Consider the following 16,179-nt stretch of genomic DNA (forward strand, 5'->3'; position numbering starts at 1 on the left):
CAATTATTAAAAAGGGCACTAGCCCTATGTAATAATTCCACACTGTTTATCTTGGGCAGTATGATATCCCCTTGGGTAGTGTGGTTGACAGCTGAGCGGTGAAGCATGTTTGGAGACTATGGGTTCGCTTCTGTGGTAGAGAATCAGAATCTAAATCCTGGGGCTGAATATTAGATAACAAAAGGATTAAGTATTTCTCTATAGGTACTTATTCTACTTACAAACTTACACCTTCAATATAGCACTCCAGCAGGTAAGTTTTCTATCCAAGGACAGTACAATTAAAACAGTCAATGCGATAGCCTCCAAACTAAGCGAAGCTCTGACTTGCATGGCAAGAAATTTTACGTGTTTTTTTTTTTCTTAGACTGGTTGTTTCTTTATTTACGATTTTTTCTCTTTCATTTCCTTTTTTGTATTATCTCGTTTTCCTTTTATTTTTATTGCAAAGTGAACGGCTTTGGCTGAGACAGATTGAAAACTCTGTTAGTAAACTTTTGCAATTTTTGGCAGAAGCGGGCCCCAACTTAAGAAAGGAAGAACAAAATGTTTGAGAGCAATCGTCAAAATTCAGCTAAATACGCATGGTATCAGAAAGTAGGAGATGGCTCTAGGAACAAACATATTTTTAAGTTTTTACAGATGAAAGCGTTGTCAAATTCTTTGAGTAATTTTCTCATTTTCGAAGTGTAAAATCACCTTTAATCCCTAGTGATAAATAGATGAAACCCGAAAGCAACAGAAATTATAATAGATAGCCGAATGAAACTCGAAACGATTTAAAATTAGAAGGAGTATGGCTGACATCCACCATGTCTTCTTAAAACCAGAAGATAATTTGCGCTTTACTAAAAATAAAACAAAAAACAAAGAACCGTGTATTGTCATTTAATATTCATATTCTGATATTTATCCGCACGTCAGATGAAGACTGAAGAGATGTCACACGCACGTCAGATGAAGACTGAACTCAAGTTTAAGCTGTGTAAAATTCGAGAACAAATTGATTTCTTCGTTACATAAAAAAACAACCTATATATTAGCAGGAGATGAGGGAAGGGCTATGTCGTCCCCCCTGTCCCTTATTTGCAAATGTAAAATTATGTATTCATAATTTTATTATTATAATTTATTATTTTATTTAATAAAAAAATATTTAAAATTATATAATCCCGATTATATATTTCCCATCTATTATGTCACTTGTTTTGTCTTATCGTACGCTAAGCTGAAAGAAACTAATGAAAAAACCGGTTTGTTTTCGCGTTTTACGAAGCGTAAACTTGATTGAGTGACGGATAATAAACATACCAAAATCTTTTCCTCGAAAGAAAAAAAAACTAAACTGAAATAAAATTCTCAAATTTGGAAAACTGTTTTCCATGGGGGTGTATTTTCTGTGGGGAGGTATTATTTTACTTGGATATATTTTCATTGGGGGTATTTCCCAGGGGGAAGTAAATCCCAGCCTTCAGGGAGCAGGCAACCCTTACTCATAATACCTCATGTTTTCCGTATAATTTTTAAGTTCCTAAAATTCCCCCCTTTCAAATATTTGACAACTCTTTGACAGAACTCAGCGTGTGCGCTTTGTCATAGCTATGAAGTTGTTTATGCACATAAAAGTAATTCTAAAGTATGATTAAGAACCACGTGAAAAATTAAATCGGCATAAAAGATGCCGAACCAAGAATCGCAAATAAAACGTCGGACTGACGAACTTAGTTAACTTGAAAAGTGAAACAAACGCGGCTTTGGTGTACTGTTACAATTTAATCACTTAGCAGCAATTCATATTTAAGAAAAATGGCGGGAATTTAAGAAAAATGGAAAAATTATCTTTTTAAATCATATTATGTAAGTTGAATGTTTGTACTTTCTTGTATTTTAGAGTCTAGTATTTCTAGTTTATTGACTTCAGGTTATCTTGGAAATCGGTTAGGTTAGGGAAATGAAACTTTCAGGAATAGTGCTAAAGTATATCCTAGGAAGGTATTTTGAAGTAGCCTACCTACCTCCACTCCTCCCTCTAGAAGCAATTATTACTTTTTTAAAGAGCATAATAAAAGGCATTGAGTGGTCTATTCACTTTATATGGAAGTCAGCTATACTGTTGGCTATAAATTTACTGAATGAAGCACAACAAAATTGTTTTCAGCCTCACAACTTTGCTCAGTCCCAATTTTTAAGGTCTTAAAGATGTGCAAATATATTTCCTAAATTTTGAAGGAAAAAACTTTGATTTGACTCAGAATTCTACTCAAATAACAGGAATTGCATTTTGAGAACTACAGGCAGAGAAAAACCTACTGGTAACTGAAAGTTAAGATAAAATGTTATTTTGTCAAAATTTCAATTGGTATAGAATAGAAAGAAGGGGTAGAGGTGGGTACTTCAAAATACCTTCCTGGGATATACTTTAGACTGTAGACCCATCCTTGAAAATTTAATTTTCCTAACCAAACCCCATTCCAAGATAGCCTAAATTCAATAAGCTAGAATTTTATCAAAATGAACATTAGGGTAAGACAACCAATACTGGGTCACTTGTATCACTCTGCCTATTCTGGGACAGAATCTTTGATTAGATTGCAACATGTCTAATACTGGGATAAAAGACTTTAATCTTGGACACCCAAACCAAGTATTGGACAGACCCAATCTGTCAAAATGGTAACACTTATAATATGCTAAGAGTTAAAATAAAAAATTAAGGTAAGATTTAAAAATTTTGATTATTTGTTAACATGGTTTTAGTGTTATTTTTTCTTCACTTAATTTATTTTAACTTATTCTAGCTTAACAAATTTACAAATTGACTTATATTTGATAGAGATTTTTTTTCAAGACATTTGGTGATTTATATAGTAAAATTATAATAATTGTAAAAATTAGTCTTTTGCTTGTTAACTCCTCTTCTTACAGATGCAATAATATTTATATCCCTTATTAATTACTATTGAAATAAATATAAAATCCAGGTGGCATCAAGTGAAAATTTTTCTTGAAAAGAGGCAGTTGGTCATGTAAGTTTGGGAATCATAGATCTAGACCTAAGTAAATAGCAACAAAGATCACACTGCTTTACCATCACAAACAGCTAAAACAAGAAGAATAATAGGGAATTTCTCAAGACTGATGGAAACAAGAAGAATGAATATTTTAGCCCTATGTCCAAAGGATGTATCATGTCTCAGGAATGCTTAAATATATAAGAAGAAAAAACTTACAGGATAATGTTTTTGTCTAAACTAAAAAAGTAAAATCTATTGTTGGTCAACTGCTCCCCCATAAGCAAGATGCAAATAGCAACTAAGACCACACTGCCTTTCCATCACAAACACCTGAAACAAGAAAAACAATTGGGAATTTCTCAAGACAATGGGAAACAAATTAGAATGAATATTTCAGCCCCATGTCCAAGGGCCATCCTCAGCAATACAGAAAAATAAAAGAAGAAAAAACTTAAATAGGATTAGCATGTGAATATCCTTATTGTTCTTCTTGTTCTAGGTCTTTGTGATAGAAAGGTAGTGTGGTCTTCATTGTAATATACGTCTTGCTTATGTAGAGCAGTTCACCAATGATCTATTTTACTTTATTAGTTTAGGGAAAAACATGCTAATCCTATTGTGTTTTTTCTTGATACAGTCCTATATTTTTGTATTGCTGAGGATAACCCTTGGACATAGGGCCAAAATATTTGTTCTAATTTGTTCTCTGCTATCTTGAGAAATTCTATATTATTCTTCATGTTTTAGGTATTTGCCTAGAGCTAAGCATAAAGCAGGTTATTCATAGTTGCAGTAGAATGATGTTGTAAAGAAAGATTTAAGGGAAATTAGAACTTTCTGGGAGGGTGTAAAGCAGAAGGATTTGAATAGATACAGATGGAGGAGGATTGTGTATTATTGGTTGCCTCAGGGGGCTTGGTCCTGCAGAGGGTTATTAGTAGTAGTATTGAATTTTACTACAATTGCTACTTAAACTTTTGTGCCTTGTTGGCTCCACCTCTGGTTCTGTGTACCTCATTGTCTGGAGTTTGATTATTCATGGCATTTGGGCTTTCAATGGCTGAACAGTTATTGGCTGAGATCATGTCTAAAATAGGACAAAAAAAATATTCCTGTGATTAAAAATTAAGTAATTCATGATAGTTTCTGGCTTAGGAAATTATTCAACTCTTTTTCTACTCAAACAGTGAAAATACTGTTCAAAATCTATATTGTTTTTAATTTCAAAAACGGAAACCTAAATCATTTCCATAATTGACCAATCATAAAAATGCATTTGGAAGTTTAAAGAAGCTCAATTGAATAAACTAATGACAGGACTACCCAGTTGCACTGCACTCCTGGATAATTTAGTTATTACTAAAAATTTGACTTTATTATGGCTTGACCATAATCATAAAGAAACAAGGGCTAAGAGCTCAAATGTCACTTGCAACAGGTTGGAAGAGTCAAGAGCTCATATGATATGAACTCTGGCAAAATTCTAAGAATCTATAGATTCTTTAAAAGGAAAATCAGAAGTTTAATGAGGTTCAGGATTTAAAATAAGTGTTCTGAGTCACAAGGTCCTTCTAAATATCAAAAAGCATTAAGATTTGATCAAACACTTGTGTAAGTTAAAAATACCTCAATTTTTCTAATTTTCCTCTCCCCAGATGGTTGAATTGGGGAAAACGACTTTATCAAGTCAATTTGTGCAGCTTCCTGACATGCTGATCAATTTTCATCATCCTAGCACATCCAAAAGCACCAAACTCACCAAAACATTTACTCTGCAAATCCTACAACCTTTACAGCAAAACTAGAAACTACAACTATGCAATCTTCGTATATATTGAATTATATATATATATATATATATATATATATATATATATATATATATATATATATATATATATATATATATATATATATGTATATATATATATATATATATATCATGAAAAGAGAAGTCACCAGTTTGAATGAGCTCATATTCTCATTTCATTTTTTTCGCCAGTCCTGGTTGAACTTTGTTGAAGTAAGGATGCTAGGGCTATTTTTAAAAAACGTTTTTAATCCTTCAGTGTTAATCCTCACAATTTGATGTAAGTTCTTTTATATATATATATATACATATATATATATATATATATATATATATATATATATATATATATATATATATATATATATATATATATATATATATATATATATATAGTTTCTCTCTTATTCTTGTATTGTGCTGAAGACGGCCCTTGGACATAGAGCCGAAATATCTACAGAAATAATTTCCACCGTCTTGAAATTTTCTCTATTGTCTCTACGTTGTATTTGTTTGTTATGGAAAGGCAGTGTGGTCTTTGTCGCTATTTTAAACCTGTGGAAAAAGCTTAGAGTGGAGGGATTGAGATGAAACTTAGCACAAGTCCTAGATATGTGATTGACATAACTGGAACGGATCTTCTCTTTTGGGGGGAGTTGGGGTGGATGGTTAATTCTGAAAAATTCGAAAAAAATGAGGTATTTTTAACTTACAGAGTAGTGATCAGATCTTAATGAAATTTGATATTTAGAAGGACCTCGTAACTCAGATCTCTTATTTTAAATCTCTACCGGTTCCAGTGTCATTGGGGAGAGTTGGGTAACGGAAATCTTGGAAAACGATTAGAGTGGAGAGATCACGATGATACTTGGCGGGAAACCTAAGCACAAGTCCTAGATACGTGACTGACATAACTGATACCGATCTGCTTTCTTTGGGGGAGTTGGGGGCGGGGGTGTTATTTAAAAGAAATTAAAAAATGAGGTATTTTTAACTTACAAACGAGTGATAAGATCTTAACGAAATTTGATATTTAGAAGGATCCTGTGCTTCATAGCTCTTATTTTAAATCCCGACAGATCTGGTTGACATTGGGGGAGTAGAAGGGGAGACCAAAAATCTTGGAAAATGTGAAAATTTAGGTATCTTTATTTTACAAATGGGTTATCGGATCTTAATGAAACTTGATTTATAAAAAGATCTTATGTCTCAGATGCTCGAATTACGATTCGAATCGGATCCGGGGACATAATGGGGTGGAAAGGGGAAACAAAATCATGGAATCTGGGAATCTTGGAAAACGCTTAGAGTAGAGAGATCGGGATGAAATTTGATGGGAAGAATAAGCACAAGCTATAGATACGTAATTGACATAACTGGACCAGATCCACTCTCTTTGGGGGAGATCTTCAGTGTTTTGACGAGTTCGGTGCTTCTGGACATGCTAGGACGATGAAAGTTGGTAAGCATGTCAGGTACATGCACAAATTGCCTTGATAATAGTTGTTTCCTCAATTCGACCATCTAGGAGGCTGGAGGGAGAGGAAAAATTGAAAAAAATGATGTGTTTTTAACTTTTGAATGGTTCATTGGATCTTAATAAAAATTGAGATTTAGAAGGACCTCGTGTCTTAAAGCTCTTATTTTGAATCCCAACCGTACCGGTGATATTGGGGGGGAAAGAGTTGGAGGGAGATACGGGAAATCTTGTAAAACGCTAAGAGTGGAGGGATCGGGATAAATTTGGTGTGTAGAATAAGCAAATGTCGAAGATACGTGATTGACGTAACCAGACTGGATCCGCTCTCTTTGGGGGAGTTAAGGGTTCCAGAGCTTTGGCGAGTTCAGTGCTTCTGGACGTGCTAGACGATGAAAACTAGTTGGTGTGTTAGGGACCTGCACAAGTTGACTCGATAAAGTCGTTTTTCCCCGATTCAGCCGTCTGGGGATCCTGAAAGAAAAAGAAAAATTAGAAAAAAAAATTGAATATTTTTAACTTATGAATGGGTGATTGGATCTGAATAAATCTTGATATTTAGAAGGACCTCGTGTCTCAGAGCTCTTATTAATAGTCCTGGCTGGCATTAAGCCTCTGATATTCCTTTTAATTCAATCTATTGATTCTTAAAATTTCGCTAGAGCTCATACCGTATGAGCTCTTGAATATTGGCTCTTACAACCTTGTCACAAATGCCATATGGACTCTTAGCTCTTGTTTTTTCTTAGAGTCTGGTGTTTGAGCCTTAATTTAGTTGGATCCTAAAAATCAGAATGAGAATATTGAAAGAATCTCCAGTGGTGTAGAGATGCTAAAAACTACAAGTGCTATTGATTTTGTTGTGTTGCTCGTCTAGGCAAGAAATCTTTTGAGCAAGCTGAAAATAGGTTTAATTCTATTCTATTTCATTGAAAAAGAGAAACAACTGTAACCAAAATAGTTATGTTCCTTTTTATCCCAAAAGTCTTTGCATAGCCCTTTAAGCAACTTTCTGGATTGGCTCTCACCTCTAGCCTATTTCTAAGAAATATCAATGGTCTTTACACCTAGAAAAATTATGAATACTGCTATGGCATTCCCGGAAAGCATCACAGCCCCCTTTGCGTGGGTGTCAAGAAGTAAGCAAGCCAACTATACCACGGTGTTACTGGAAGTGAGGCAACTTCGAATATGGCAACAAAGTCAAAAAATCTACAAGTCTAATCCTTGGAAAACCAACTACAGTAATAAAACAAGCAAAATCAAGAATCACTATTGATTGTGTTAACGCATAGAATAACTGTATACAAGGTGCAAGGATATCGCCAGGAAATGTTGGTTTGACCTACTTTAACCTAAAATATGAAGAAAAACGCACAATTACGCACTCACCTTCTACTTATGGTACAAGGATGTAGCCAGGAAATGTTGGTTTGACTTATTCTAACCTAAAATATGAAAAAAGCACACAATTACGTACTCACCTTCTACTTATCTATTACAAAAAACATTTTTTTTTCAATTGAATGACTTCAACTAAAAATAATATTTTACTTGGAATTTTTATGAATACCTTATACAACAATGATAACGGTAAAATTCGAGTTAATTGACTTCTTGCTATCTCGGAAAGGGTTTAGGTTACGAGAATGAAACTTTCAGGGGTGGGTCTACAGGCTAAAGTATATCCCAGGAAGGTATTTTGAACTACCTACGTCCACTCTTTCTCCATCTAGAGGGCCCTGACCTTTGATGAACTTTACAAATATGTGTGTTACAAAAGTGAAACCTTGCAAAATAGATCTTCTGCTTAATTGAAGTACAACAAAATTGTTTTCAGCTTCATAACTTTGCTCACTCCCATTTTATAAGTTTTTAAAGTTATGGAAATACATTTCCTAAATTTTGAAAAAAAAACATTGATATGGCTCAAAATTTTACTCAAATAACAGGAATTGCATTTTCAGAACTAAAAGCAGAGAAAAGGCCACTAGTAGCCTAACTGAAAATTAAGGTAAAATATTGTTTTGTCATAATTTCAATAGGTATAAAACCTGTCATGTAGGCAAATTTCAGGGCCCTCTAGAGGGAGAAAGAGTGGATGTTGGGTACTTTAAAATACCTTCCCGGGACATAATTTAGCCTGTAGATCCATCCCTGAAAGTTTCAGTTTCCTAACCTAAACCCTTTCCGAGATGTCTGTAAACCCTACTGTGTCTGTGTATGTGTCTCTGTGTGTGTGTGTCTGTGTGTGTGTGTATGTGTGTGTGTGTATGTGTGTCTGTGTGTGTGTGTGTCTGTGTGTGTGTGTGTGTGTGTGTGTGTGTGTGTATGTGTGTGTGTGTGTGTGTGTGTATGTGTGTGTGTGTCTACTGACGTCATGTTTTCGACTGACGATTTAGTTTTGGTTACTATTGAGTGACTATGCTAAATATTGGAAACAGTACAGTCAATGCATTGACCTTTTGAATAAACTCTATACGTAAGTATTATTCATAGTGACTAAATAATCGACAGTTATGAATACTAGAATTCATGGATTATGAATATAGTGACTAAATAAATACTAGATATTGTATCTTCTCTACATAAAGAAAGATGAATTTTCGGAAAGGTTTTGTTAAGTGTGTATTCGGCTTTGAGAGACTAAAAAAATGATTTATAAGGATTCTCGATCCCCTGTTCAAGAAGCTTTCAGAAGGGGTGGCTCCAGAATTTGATATAATAACCAGAGATGTATCCAGTTTTTTGGGGAGGAGGATGTATAAAAGGAATTTTTTGGGGGGAGGGACTTTACGAAAAGAACCTTCAAAAACGCATCAAAAATTGATCATCATTGTTACATTTTTATGAGTCAGACAAACATTTCGGGGGGAGGATTCAAACCCCCTAACACTTCCTCCCCCTGGATACGGCCTTCATGATAATTCTGCAAAATGTTGTAAACTTGTGCTCCGCATGAAACAGAACCATTATTGTCTTTAAAAAAAAATTTTGGATGTTCTAGTCAAAAGTTATATATATATTTAAAAGGGTACATAAAAATAAGCGCGCTTGACTTAAGACATCTTGTTAGATGTTTATAGCTTGTCAACAGTGAATTTTTGAAAAAGAAAAAAAAAGAAAATTTATGCTTCATTTTGCAAGGCAGCCTTGTTTTGTATATTTTGGTTTTTCTTATAGAAGACTGTTTTCTTTAAAATAGCATTTTAAGGGGAGAGATTTGGGATCACCCTTGCAGATGTTCATGGCTCTCATGCAACCGGAGTAAGTTATCTGTTGTGGGTTTTCAGATTGAGCTCCATAAACACTTGAAAATGTATTCTATTGAGCGTTTTTTCTTCTTTTTGTTTCCTCTCTCCTTCTTATATTATTTCGCTGAATTTTGTATATTAATGTTAAAACTTAAGGCATTGATTAATTCAAATTTAAGATGGTCTTGTTTGAAAGTGAATTTGGGAAGAAAAAAGGCAGTGGTTTCAAGAAGGGGGGCGGGGGTAAAGGAATATTTTTCCTCCAATTTTTTTTTCTTTCCTCCCCCTCCCCCCCCCCCGGTTTCGAATAATACCTTTGGTTAAATATTTTCATTGCAAATGGTTTTTCTGTCATTTTCATTGGCAAAGGAAAAAAAGAAAGCTCCATTGGAAAGGGAAAGCTCCAAAGCTTGATTCAGTTTGTAAATCTGATTCGCAAAACTAAAGACGACTATGCTGATTATTTTATGTGGTTATCTTAATTGTATGAAGGTTGATATACCTAAACTATCATTTTTGAGATTCGCTTATCATGTTCGAAATTTACAACATGACATTCCCCGTTCAAAATGTCTCTTCTACTCCTATAATCTTTTAGTTTTAATGATTCCATTCAAATTTTTCGCAAATTTCTGTATATTTTCTGCCCCTCACCCCCCTTAAACTCGCTGCTTATGTGTCTGGAAGTACAATAATGATCTGAACTTCTTTTATTTAAGATCAGAGCGATACAGGTAAGGAATTTCCAAAAAGAAAGGTCAAGTAATAAAATGGGATATGGCAAAAATGAGCTTTGTGGAGGTCGTTGTATAAATTCACAATTGTTAAAAAAAATTCAATTTCTCGTTTGACTTTAGTTAGTGGATTGAACTTAGATAAATGTCTTTATTTAGCTCTAAATGGGTACCAGGAGAAATCTGGGGAAGGTAAACAGGAAGGGTGTGCAAAAGCATAGGATAACTGGCCCTCCCCCCCTCCCCCCATTGTACTTCCTGGCTGAAGGGCCTTGAGATGGAGATCAGCACCGCTGGTTTGGACCTTAAGGATCTATTGCCGCATCATTTACCTTTACCTTTTTAGATAAATGTCTTTACCAATGAATTCGTCGTGAAAGTTTGAACCAAAAATGCATTTATTTATAGTTCTGTTTATAAGTTCTGGGTGTCTCAGGGGATTTTCTTTTGTATTGTTATTTCTGAAATCTCAAGCGATAATAATTATTTTGCGTTTAATTTGTGTGTTCTTCTGTCCGATGGTTTTATTCGAAAATTCTGATGCCAGCGTCCTGTGAAATCCCAGAACTGATCCTAAAGGAATAGACTAGTTGAGTAAGTTCAAAAGTAGCCTTTAACGTCCTATCACAAGCCAATATGGGCAGACTTTGCACACCGGAGTCGATTGGTAAAATTTGTAAAGGAAATAAAATACAAAGAAAATTTTGTCTTGTGAATAAAAATACAAAATTTTGAAGTTGAAAATATAAACATTATGCCATGAGTGGCAAAACGGGAGTGGGGTGAGGAAGAGGACATATACAACATATCAACGATGTACGGGGAAAAGTACTTCTATGCCTTTCTATGGAAAATTTTATTGGTGTAAAAAAAGGTTGTTTTTTTTGCTAAAGCAGAACAAGAGAGACGAGGTCGAAGTGGGGGGGGGGGGTATTTGACTAACAAATAGCTTTTTCTAGGTTTATGGGGGCCACTGTTGAGGAAACGCAAAACATTTCTATTCTCCGTTACCTGAAGGTTACCAGTTTTGCTCTCTAAAGAGGGAGATATAATGGACTTCACAATTAAGATAATTCTTAGACACCTTTTTTTGGACTGCCTCTATTTTGACTGAAAATCCATTTGAAATGCCAGGCTGCTCAACAAGACAGATGCCCTCGAGGATTAAGTTTTCAAGAGAGAAAAATTCTCAAACAATGCAATTAAGGACATTAACTTTTTAAGGAGGAAAAATGTAGTGTTTGCGCCTTTTAAAATATCGTTAGTACGGTGACCTCATTTTAAACCTCTTTAGATTGTAATACCAATAATTTCCTAGTAATAAATAACATTTCAAGGGGGACGAAATATAGGGTTAAGCCTGCAGTATGATCACTAAGGGGGCTAAAGCTTCACTCTCATTGTGGAGACGGTGGTTCATTTTGGACAATTATACATTATTTAAAAAAGCAAATAAACCAAATTAGCTCTTTCTCAAAGCATTTTCTGCAAAAGCTAAACTTGTATTTAAATTTTTTGGTTTGAGGGGGTGCTAGCCATCCTCAAATGTGGGACAACCTTGTGTAGCGTATTAAAACGGACAGAAAACTGATGAAAACATTTTTTTTTAGTTCAAAATAAAAAATAGTATTAAAACTAAATAACGATATAAATTATTCCGGACTTTTTGTTCCCTACTACAGCAAAAGTGAAAGTGAAATGGGTTTAAAAAGCTGTTTTTTCATCATACCTTACGAATGGAGCTGTTTATTGATGTACGTTTACTTTAAACATCAAAACTTTCACTTCAATGTTTAGCTTCCCGGGACATACTTTTGCCTGTAGACTCATCCCTGAAAGTTTAATTTTTCCTAACCAATACCCTTTCTGAGATAGCAAGAAGTCAGTTAACTAGAATTTTACCCATGATAGGTCTATACCTATTGAAATTTTGACAAAACAACATTTTACCTGAATTTTCAGTTACCAGTTGCTTTATCTTTGCTTGTAGTTCTCAAAATGCAATTCCTGTTATTTGAGTAGAATTCTGAGCCATATTGGCGCTATTTTGGGGTGGCGCTATTTTTAAACTCCATAGATCTTTCAGGGTTTCCACCACACATGCTACAACTAAAAATAGGCGTACCAATAATACTTTTAAGAAATATAAACCCACCAAAGCTTTGCAATGGCACTCGACTTGCCGTAAAAAAAAACAATGGAAAACCTAATAGAGGCCACAATCTTGACAGGGCCTTTTGAGGGTGAGGCTGTTCTTATTCCTTGCATTCCCATGATTCCAACGGATCTGCCTTTTCAATTTAAAAGATTGCAATTCCCAATTCGATTAGCATTTGCAATCACCATTAACAAAGCTCAAGGTCAATCATTAGAAAAATGTGGTATAGATCTTAATACTGATTGTTTTTCCCATGGACAATTGTACGTTGCATGTTCGACGGTCGGTAAACCTGACAATCTATTTATATGCAGCGACAATTGGACAGCAAAGAATGTTGTATATTCGCAAGTTTTACGCAGTTAATTTGTATTTTGGAACCAAATGAAGCGGTTAATTATCCATCTGAATTTTTAAATTCAATAGATCCTTCAGGGTTTCCACCACACGTGCTACAACTAAAAATAGACGTACCAATAATACTTTTAAGAAATATCAACCCACCAAAGCTTTGCAATGGCACGCGACTTGCCGTAAAAAAAACAATGGAAAACTTATTAGAGGCCACAATCTTGACAGGGCCTTATGAGGGTGAGGCTGTTCTTATTCCTCGCATTCCCATGATTCCAACGGATCTGCTTTTTCAATTTAAAAGATTGCAATTCCCAATTCGATTAGCATTTGCAACCACCATCAACAAAGCTCAAGGGCAATCACTAGAAAAATGCGGTATAGATCTTAATACAGATTGCTTTACCAATGTACAATTGTATGTTGCATCTTTGAGGGTCGGTAAACCTGACAATCTATTTATACGCACAGACAATGGGACAGCGAAGACTGTTGTATATTCACAAGTTTTACGTAGTTAATTTGTATTGTATCTATCTATCTATATAAAAACGAGTTGTGTGTATGCATGTTTGTTTGTTTGTAAAAAGAGCGTTTGCATATGACGTCATTATTAGTACCTACGGCTTTGTATATGGACAGATAATGGGAAAGCCAAGAATGTTGTATATTCGCAATTTTTACGTAGTTTGAAACACATATATAAATCTATCTATATTCACAGGTGGGACACAGGGACACAACTACAATGGCGCGTAACTAATATGGCGCGTAACGACTTACGCGCGCGGGGGGGCGCGAAGCGCCCCACCAACTAGGTGTTGGTGGATATATATATATATATATATATATATATATATATATATATATATATATATATGTATATATATATATATATATATATATATATATATATATATATATATATATATATGGTTTTAACTACGTAAAACTTGCGAATATACAACATTCTTCGCTGTCCCATTTATATTCCTTGTGTCCCGGTCGTCATTTGTGTCCCGGTGTCCCGGTCTGTATATACATTCGTTTTTGAATTGGTGTTTTTTAGTTTTTAGTTTTTTACCTTTTTTTTAGTTTTTTTTTAGTTATACCTCATGATTCTAATGATTGCCCTTGAGCTTTGTTGATGGCGATTGCTAATCGAACATTCTCTGTGTCCCAGTCGTCATTTATATATCCCCCTGTGCCCCCGGCGTCCCCGTTGTAGTTGTGTCCCTGCGTCCCAGTCGTCATTTATATTCCCTGTCTCCCGGTCGTCATTTGTATCCCGGTGTCCCGGTCTGTATATACATTCGTTTTTGAAATGGTATATGATGAAATAAATTTTGTATTTTTCCCCTTTTTTTCTTTTTAGTGTATTTTTTTGGTTTTTACTTTTATTTTTAGTTTTTTTTTTCTTTTTTCTTTTTAGTTTTTTTTTTATTTTTATTTTTTTAGTTTTGTTTTTCTCCTTTATTTTTCATTTTTTTCCTTTTTTTCGTTTTTTTCTTTTTCGTTTTTTTAGTTTTTTGGCTTTTTTAGTTTTTTTATTAATTTTTAGTTTTTTTTTCTTTTTAGTTTTCTTGTAGTTTTTACCTTTTTTTAGTTTTTTTAGTTTTTTTTTTACTTATGTCCTGGTCGTCATTTATACTCCCTGTGTCCCGGTGCTTTGTTGATGGTGATTGCTAATCGAACATTCCTTGTGTCCCAGTCGCTTTCTCTTTGAGTGTCCCGGTCATCATTTATATTCCCTATGTGCCGGTCGTCAGTTGTGTCCCGATGTCCCGGTCTGTAATTTCGTCAGTCGAAAACATGACGTCAGTCGACATAATATCCAGTAAGCCAGTAATAGCCAGTAAGATTAAGAGACAAAACTTGGAAAAAATAAATAGAAGCACCATAATAAGGGAATAACAAAAACAGCAATAAAGAAAAACAAGCAATTGAAATCGAGAAAACATCAAATTACTTAAGAAAAAGCGAATGAAAGCGATCAAAATTAAGTAAAATTGATACAACTTTCAAAAACTAAAGAGAGCTAAGCTTTAATATAATATAATAATAATCTATTGATTAAAAATATTACTATAAATAATACTATTATATATATATATATATATATATATATATATATATATATATATATATGTTATAATACCATTATAATGTTATATTATTGTAAAGAAAATATAATCATATTAATTCAAATTCTTAATTGGGAGATTGGAGATTGAAAACAAAGGAGATTGAAAACAAAATAGCTAATCTGGCTACGTCAAACACCATTTATGTACATTACTTTGACCTTGGGTGACGAAATCAGGTATTAATTTTAATTCAGAAAAATTGACTTACTTCTGGGTGAATTAATGGTGGACTCCACATTGTCTCATTGGTTCTAAAATTAAAAAAAATTGAATTGATTTTCTCTTAAAGACCAGAAACGTCGCCATCCTTGCTGGACCTGCTGAGCGGTCAAATCTTCAACCGATGGGTCAAACCGGGCTGGTGGTCTTCTTCTTCTTATTCAGCAGACGGGCTTTTCAGTTGATACTATTTAGCCCTTTTCCTTTTGGCTCACTCTGTGAGATCGACAGAGCTATGGAGCTGGTTTGTCTTGTATGATTTGTATCTGCTCAGATTTCTTGAAGTATATCTTTTGATACCAGCAGTTGAATTATAAGAGAGTATATATTGATCTCTGTGCTCTGCGGGAGAGTATGGTCAGCAAGACTCTTGGCTGTTAGTGGAATTTTGTGGTGTTTGAAGCATTCTACCATTTTACGTCGCAGGGTATACTGTGCAGACGTCAGCATATTACATTCAAATAGGCAGTGATCTATTGTTTCATTCTTAAGATTACATGACCTGCAAAGGGGGGACGAGGGAACTTCGCCACTTGAATTAGGAATCTGATATGAAAATGCCTGAAAATTTAGCCCATTTGAACCTGACCGAATCCTATGATAAATCTTGGAAAGGTGCTTACTTGGGAAAGGTGATGGGGTAGGATTCATATTAATTATCAGTACCTCTGTAAATCTCCAGCGGTAAATATCTCTAATGGGGATTGGTCTCCCACTTGGCTAGTCAATATTTAAAGCATTTTTGGCTATTTCATCTGCCTTATGGTTACCTATTATACCTGAGTGGCTTGGAATATACTGTATATGAGTTAAAATACCTTTTGAAGCAAAAATATCAATAATCCTAAGACAAAGAAATGTGTCAATATCCATCTTATTTTGAGAAGCTGACGAAAGAAGCTCTAGGCTTGACAAAGAATCAGAATATATTATAATATTTTTAATATTAACTTTCATATATTCATTAACCATGAGGAAATCTAGTGCCATGATTATGGCATTTAGCTCGGCAGAC

General features: G+C 34.4%; 1 protein-coding gene across 11 annotated transcripts in view; it reads left to right on the forward strand.

The window, feature by feature from the left end:
* The window catches only part of LOC136024922 (calsequestrin-2-like), a 176,417-nt gene that overhangs the window by 99,803 nt on the left and 60,435 nt on the right, over nucleotides 1-16,179 (forward strand). The window contains exon 1 of one of the 11 annotated variants that reach the window (XR_010616973.1): nucleotides 1,776-1,857. The exons of the other annotated variants lie outside the window; for them this stretch is intronic. The gene's annotated coding sequence lies outside the window, so the exon portion shown is untranslated. Of the gene's footprint in view, nucleotides 1-1,775; nucleotides 1,858-16,179 lie in introns of those variants that run through there. 11 annotated transcript variants of the gene reach the window in all.

The sequence above is a fragment of the Artemia franciscana genome, chromosome 3 (assembly GCF_032884065.1).
Source record: "Artemia franciscana chromosome 3, ASM3288406v1, whole genome shotgun sequence".
NCBI classification, from domain to species: Eukaryota; Metazoa; Arthropoda; class Branchiopoda; order Anostraca; family Artemiidae; genus Artemia; species Artemia franciscana.